Raw genomic sequence first — 6,813 nt, forward strand, 5'->3', positions numbered from 1 at the left:
TTTACTTTCCGTTCCAAGTAAATCTGCATGTGCTAAACTCTAAACATTCAAATAATAATTTGTTTTGTATGCCTGAATCGCTCGTGTAGCAACTAGGGGCTGTCAGTATCTTCCATGCTAGGTGGGTTATTCTCAAGATGAGTGGACTCCGCTCATCATTCATGAGAAAAATGGCTGGTAACCGGGATGCCTAGTCCCATGATCAAAAGATCAAAATCAAATCAAAAATAATAGCAAACAAAACTCCCCCAGGTTTGATGTTAGTTGGAGGCACCTGTTGTTTCGGGCAAGCCATGGATTGATGATTGTTGGTGGAGGGGGAGTAAAAACTTTTACCATTCTCTTTGGGAACTGCCTATAATGTACGTAGTATGGAAGATATTGGGAACTCTTGGTTGTTATGTTGACAATGAGATCATACCTCTCAAAATTATTTCTCTCTCTTTCAAAATCGAGCTCTGGCACCCCTGCAAACCCCTGCTTCCCTCTATGAAGGGCCTATCTTTTACTTTATGCAAGAGTCAAGGTGATCTTCACCTTTCCCTTTTTCATTTTATCCTTTGGCAAGCACCTCGTGTTGGAAAGATCCTGATATATATATCCAATTGTATGTAAGTTAGCATGAACTATTATTGTTGACATCACCCAAAGGTGAATACGTTGGGAGGCGAAATTATAAGCCCCTATCATTCTTAGTGTCCGATTAAAACTCCATAACCATAAGTATTACGTGGGTGTTAGCAATTGTAGAAGATTATATGATAGTTGAGTATGTGAGGTTTGCTAAATCAAAGCTCTGACATAGACCCTTCCTGAAAATAAGATGAATAGTAAATGTTTGATGACTAAGAATGAAGTTTGCTAGTTTTCAAGAAAGTTTATGGTCTATGCTTTAACATGTGAATTGCTTGTTACTTGTTCGTGAGAAATTTTATGAGATGAACTACTGTTATGACATTTAATCATGCTAGAAAAGGTGATTGAAATTATCATTGATCAAACTTGTGCACCTGCTAGCAATCACACTTCATAAATTCTTTCTTTTATCATTTACCTACTCGAGGACGAGCAGGAATTAAGCTTGGGGATGCTGATACGTCTCCAATGTATCTATAATTTATGAAGCATTCATGCTATATTATTATCTATTTTGAATGATTATGGGCTTTATTATACACTTTTATATTACTTTTGGGACTAACCTATTAACTGGAGGCCCAGCCCATATTGTTGTTTTCTTTCCTAGTTCAGTGTTTCAAAGAAAAGGAATATCAAACAGAGTCCAAATGGAATGAAACCTTCGGGAGCGTGATTTTTGGAACGAACGTGATCCAGGAGACTTCGAGAACAAGCCAGGGAAGCTTCGAGGAAGCCACGAGATAGGGGGTGCGCCCACCCCCCTTGGCGCGCCCTCCACTCTCGTGGGCCCCCCGAGCCTCCCCCGACTGACTTCTTTCGCCTATATATTCCCATATACCCTAAAAACATCGTAACACAAGATAGATCGGGAGTTCCACCGCCGCAAGCCTTTGTAGCCACCAAAAACCTCTCGGGAGCCCGTTCCGGCATCCTGCCGGAGGGGGGATCCCTCACCGGTAGCCATCTTCATCATCCCGGCGCTCTCCATGACGAGGAGGGAGTAGTTCACCCTCAGAGCTGAGGGTATGTACCAGTAGCTATGTGTTTGATCTCTCTCTCTCTCTCTCGTGTTCTTGACTTCGCATGATCTTGATGTATCGCGAGCTTTGCTATTATAGTTGGATCTTATGATGTTTCTCCCCCTCTACTCTCTTGTAATGGATTGAGTTTTCCCTTTGAAGTTATCTTATCGGAATGTGTCTTTAAGGATTTGACAACACTTGATGTATGTCTTGCCGTGCTTATCTGTGGTGACAATGGGATATTCGCGTGATCCACTTGATGTATGTTTTGGTGATCAACTTGCGGGTTCCGCCCATGAACATATGCATAGGGGTTGGCACACGTTTTCGTCTTGACTCTCCGGTAGAAACTTTGGGGCACTCTTTGAAGTACTTTGTGTTGGTTGAATAGATGAATCTGAGATTGTGTGATGCACATCGTATAATCATGCCCACGGATACTTGAGGTGACAATGGAGTATCTAGTTGACATTAGGGTTTTGGTTGATTTGTGTCTTAAGGTGTTATTCTAGTATGAACTCTATGATAGATTGAACGGAAAGAATAGCTTCATGTTATTTTACTACAGACTCCTGAATAGATCGAGCAGAAAGGATAACTTTGAGGTGGTTTCGTACCCTACCATAATCTCTTCGTTTGTTCTCCGCTATTAGTGGCTTTGGAGTGACCCTTTGTTGCATGTTGAGGGATAGTTTAATGATCCAATTATGTTATTATTATTGAGAGAACTTGAACTAGTGAAAGTATGAACCTTGGGCCTTGTTTCCTAGCATTGCAATACCATTTACGCTCACTAGTTACCTTGCTGTTTTTATAATTTCAGATTACAAATACCTATATCTACCATCCATATTGCACTTGTATCACCATCTCTTTGCCGAACTAGTGCACCTATACAGTTTACCATTGTATTGGGTATGTTGGGGATGCAAGAGACTCTTTGTTATTTGGTTGCAGGGTTGTTTGAGAGAGACAATCTTTATCCTACGCCTCCCACGGATTGATAAACCTTAGGTCATCCACTTGAGGGAAATTTGCTACTGTCCTACAAACCTCTGCACTTGGAGGCCCAACAACATCTACAAGGAGAAGGTTGCGTAGTAGACATCAGTGAAGCATGAGAGTTCATCTATTTCTTCAAAATAAAACCATCATCGTGCTCTAAAAAGATATAAGTGAAGCACTAGAGCAAACGACAAACTACTCCAAAAGATATAAGTGAAGATCAATGAGTGGTCGAATAATTATGTAACTATGTGAAGACTCTCTAAGATTTAAGAATTCAGATCTTGGGATAATATTCAAAGAGCAATCAGAACAAAATAAAACAAAATGACGCTCCAAGCAAAACACATATCATGTGGTGAATAAAAATATAGCCTCAAGTAAAGTTACCGATGAACGAAGACGAAATAGGGGATGCCTTCCGAGGCATCCCCAAGCTTAAGCTTTTGGTTGTCCTTGAATATTACCTTGGGGTGACTTGGGCATCCCAATCTTATGCTCTTTCCACTCCTTATTCCGTAGTCCATCAAATCTTTACCCAAAACTTGAAAAGTTCACAACACAAAACTCAACAGAAAACTTGTAAGCTCCGTTAGCATAAGAAAATAAATCACCACTTTGTGTACTATTGTGAACTCATTCTTTATTTATATTGGTGTAATATCTACTGTATTCCAACTTCTCTATGGTTCATACGCTCCGATACTACTCATAGATTCATCAAAATAAGCAAACAACACATAGAAAACAGAATCTATCAAAAACAGAATAGTCTGTAGTAATCTGTAACTCCCGAATACTTCTGTAAATCCAAAAATTATGAAATAAATTGGTGGACCTAAGGAATTTGTCTATTAATCTTCTGCAAAAGGAATCAACTTAAAACCGCTCTTCTGTAAAAAAAATGACAGCTAATCTCTTGAGCACAAAGTTTGTGTTTTTTATAGCAAGATCGCATTAACTTTCACCCAAGTCTTCCCAAAGGTTCTACTTGGAACTTTATTGAAACAAAAGCTATAAAACATGATTACTATAGTAGCTTAATCATGTGAACACACAAAAACAGTAGGGGTAAATATTGGGTTGTCTCCCAACAAGCGCTTTTCTTTAATACCTTTTGAGCTAGGCATGATGATGATAATGATGCTCACATAAAAGATAAAAATTGAAACATAACGGGGGCATCATGAAGCATATGACTAGTACATTTAAGTCTAACCCACTTCCTATGCATAGGGATTTTGTGAGCAAACAACTTATGGGAACAGGAATCAACTAGCATAGGAAAGCAAAACAAGCATAACTTCAAGATTTTCAACACATAGAGAGGAAACTTGATATTATTGCAATTCCTACAAGCATATGTTCCTCCTTCATAGTAATTTTCAGTAGCATCATGAATGAATTCAACAATATTACTATCACATAAAGCATTATTTTCCTGATCCCCAAGCATATAAATTTTATTACTCTCCACATAAGCAAATTTCTTCTCATAAATAGTAGTGGGAGGAGCAAACTCAACAAAATAACTATCATGTGAGGCATAATCCAATTGAAAATTAAGATCATGATCACAAGTTTCATGGTTATCATTATTCTTTATAGCATACATGTCATCACAATAATCATCATAGATAGGAACTTTGTTCTCATAATCAATTGGAACCTCTTCCGAAATAGTTGATTCATCACTAAATAAAGTCATGGCCTCTCCAAGTCCACTTTCATAAATATAATCATCATAAATAGGAGGCATTCTTTCATCATAACAAAATTGCATATCAAAACTTGGGAGACTAAAAATATCATCTTCATTTAACATAGCATACCCAAGCTTGGGACAAACATCAATTGCAGCAAACAAATTCTCAAACATGTCATTCTCATCAAACATAGCATCCCCAAGCTTGGGCCTTTTCATATCATAAGCATAATCACTCTCATCACTAATAGTATGGATAGCACCAACAGTATAGCAATTATTATCATCACAATGAGTAATAGGAGCAACATCATTTGGGAGGGATACATTTTTACCTTTGCTTGTCCGTCTTTTATTTTTCTTCTTCACATTATGTGTGGCTTTAATCCTATTTTTGGAGCTCCTTATTAATGATATTGGTTGAATAGAAAGCTCCTCCTCGTTACCTGATTCATCATAAGAAAGAATAGGAGGATATTGGGAAATCTCTTCCCTTTCATTAGTATTCTCTTCATCTTCTATTTGTTTTCTTGTCTTTATGTAATTGACAAACTAAGTTCATTATGATGTGCAAGGGAAATCAATTCATCACAATTTTGGACACAATTCAATCATGAAACAATTTGCATTGGAGATTTAAATGACCACGTTCATTGCAAAGTTCACAAGTATGGCTAAGAAATTTTAAATTTTTAGCATAAACATCTAGCCTCTCTTGCAACCATTTAGTTTCTAAATACTTATGCCTCTTGCAAAATCTATCTTCCCTATTTGGTATGTATTTTCACACTCTATGCACTCCACAAAAGTTGACATGCTTATAAGAGACATTTTCATCATGACTAGTGCAATCATCATTAGTACTATGGATATTCAAAGAGTTCATACTAACAACGTTGCAATCATGCTCATCATTAAAATATTTAGTGCCAAACATTTTAATGCATTCTTCTTCTAGCACTTGGGCACAATTTTCCTTTCCATCATATTCACAAAAGATATTAAAAAGATGAAGCATATGAGGCACCCTCAATTCCATTTTTTAGTTTTATTTTATAAACTAAACTAGTGATAAAACAAGAAACAAAAAGATTCAATTGCAAGATCCAAAGATATACCTTCAAGCACTAACCTCCCCAGCAACGGTCCCAGAAAATAGCTTGTTGTCTACTAAGCAACCTTCTTCTTGTAGACATTGTTGGGCCTCCAAGTGCAGAGGTTTGTAGGACAGTAGAAAATTTCCCTCAAGTGGATGACCTAAGGTTTATCAATCCGTGGGAGGCGTAGGATGAAGATGGTCTCTCTCAAACAACCCTGCAACCAAATAACAAAGAGTCTCTTGTGTCCCCAACACACCCAATACAATGGTAAATTGTCTAGGTGCACTAGTTGGGATTTGGGGGAAGTGGTTGTGGGAGAATGAACCGCGCAGTTAAGTCAGAAGTAGCAGTAGCGCGTTCCAGGAAGTGTGCTACTGCTAAGTTAGCTACAGCGCGTTCCTTGATACGCACTACTGCTATTCCTTTCTCTTTTCCCCCCTTTTTCATTTATTTTTCTTTAAATTTTATTTTTTTCCCTTTCACCTTTTTCTATTTCTTTCATTTTCATTTACTTTTCTATTTGCTTTCCATTTAATTTTATTTCCTTTAGCAGTTGCGCCTTTCAGCGTAAACACGCTGCTACAAAGCAAGTAGCGGTAGCGCGGTTCGACGTAGATCGCTACTACTATGTGTAGCCTATCGACTAAGCCGTGGGAATTTTAGTAGTAGCGCTTTTAACTTTAGGCGCGCTATTGCTACAATTGTATATGTAGCGCCCTTCACACCAGCGCGCTACCGATACTTAGCACCAACGTGCTTTTTTAACACGCGCTAATGCTAAAGTTCTATGTATAAGGTTTTCCCTAATAGTGCGGAGTCGGGATGTCGGGGTCAGGGCTGCTATGTCGGGGTCCCGGGGTGTCGTGTCGGGGGTCGAGGTGTCGGTGGTGTTGTGTCGGGGTGCTGTGTCGGGGTCGGGGGTGCCCCTCGGGAACCATCGACCATCGGCGACCCTCTTTTTCTACTTTTCCTACTTTTTTCATCTTCTTCTTCTACTTCTTTTTTTCATCTTCTTCTTCTTCTTCTCCTTCTTCTTCTACTTATTGTTCTTTTTTCATCTTCTTCTTCTTCCTCATCTTCTTTTACTTCTTTTTTTCATCTTTCTTGTTTATTCTTAAAAAACAGAAGAAAAAAACTACCTAAACTAATTAAACGAAATAACCTAAACTAATTAAACCTGAACTAATTAAACCTAAACTAACTAAACTAAAAAACCTAAACTAATTAAACTAAATAACCTAAACCTAAACTAATTAAATCTAAGCCTAAACTAATTAAACCTAACAGAAAAAATCAGAAAAAAAACAGGAGAGGGGGTGGCAGGGGCTCACCGTGGCGGGCG

The sequence above is a fragment of the Triticum dicoccoides genome, chromosome 1B, assembly GCF_002162155.2.
Source record: "Triticum dicoccoides isolate Atlit2015 ecotype Zavitan chromosome 1B, WEW_v2.0, whole genome shotgun sequence".
NCBI lineage: Eukaryota > Viridiplantae > Streptophyta > Magnoliopsida > Poales > Poaceae > Triticum > Triticum dicoccoides.